The sequence below is a fragment of the Adiantum capillus-veneris genome, chromosome 30 (genome assembly GCF_014529385.1).
Source record: "Adiantum capillus-veneris isolate H3 chromosome 30, ASM1452938v2, whole genome shotgun sequence".
Taxonomy (NCBI): domain Eukaryota; kingdom Viridiplantae; phylum Streptophyta; class Polypodiopsida; order Polypodiales; family Pteridaceae; genus Adiantum; species Adiantum capillus-veneris.
The window spans coordinates 13,934,878-13,935,914 of NC_140960.1; the positions used below are offsets into that span (position 1 = coordinate 13,934,878).

The 1,037-nt window shown below is 44.7% G+C and overlaps 1 pseudogene; it reads left to right on the plus strand.

Moving 5' to 3' along the window:
• Positions 1 to 357: 357 nt before the first annotated feature.
• LOC147417571 (small ribosomal subunit protein uS12y pseudogene) lies at positions 358 to 770 on the plus strand (annotated as a pseudogene).
• Positions 771 to 1,037: the final 267 nt, after the last annotated feature.

The window sequence follows — 1,037 nt, forward strand, 5'->3', positions numbered from 1 at the left end:
TGCCCCAAGCCTCGTTGACGCCTTCTGAGCATTGCCTCGCTCTTCGCTTGGATCAGCTCAGATTTGCTTTTTTTTAAAAACCTTTTTCATCATTGGGTACCCCTACTCTCTCAGTTTTTTGAAAAAAAAACCCTTTGAAAGAGCGCGCGCCGGCGTGCACTCTTTCAGAGGTTTTTTTTTTTCAAAAAACAGAGAGAGAGAGAGAGAGAGAGAGAGAGAGAGAGAGAGAGAGAGAGAGAGAGAGAGAGAGAGAGAGAGAGAGAGAGAGAGAGAGAGAGAGAGAGAGAGAGAGAGAGAGAGAGAGAGAGAGAGCTCCTGGGCACTAACAGCAGTCGCAGGTGTAACAGCAACAGCCACCATGGGGAAAACACGTGGTATGGGAGAGCTAGTCGCAAACTGGGTAGACAAGGCATATAAGAAAAGAAATCTTAGAAACGAGTGGAAGAAGCCCTTCGCAGGCTCCTCCCACGCCAAGGGCATCGTTCTTGAGAAGATTGGTATTGAAGACAAGCAGCCCAACTCTGCCATTCGAAAATGTGCCAGGGTACAGCTTATCAAGAATAAAAAGAAGATTGCGGCCTTTGTTCCAAATGATGGTTTCCTGAACTACATGGAAGAAAACGATGAAGTGTTGATTGCTGGGTTCGTTCGTAAGGGACATGTTGTTGGTGATATTCCTGGAGTGCGGTTCAAGGTTGTGAAGGTATCAGGAGTGTCTCTCCTTGCCCTTTTCAAGGAAAAGAAGGAGAAGCCAAGGTCTTAAGATTTGAGAAGATATGTGAAAGTCCTGCAGGATTTGTACCTTATTGATTAGCTTCCTGGGAATGGCTAGGGGAGATCATCACGAAAATTTTTTTAATCTCATGAGATGAGCCAGCTGCTATTTTTCGATGCATGCATTTCCTTCTTTTGAACCATGGGATGGAGAATCATTGTGTCAATGAAGATAAAGATACTTTGTTTGTCCTCAAAAAAGAAAAAGAGAGAGAGAGAGAGAGAGAGAGAGAGAGAGAGAGAGAGAGAGAGAGAGAGAGAGA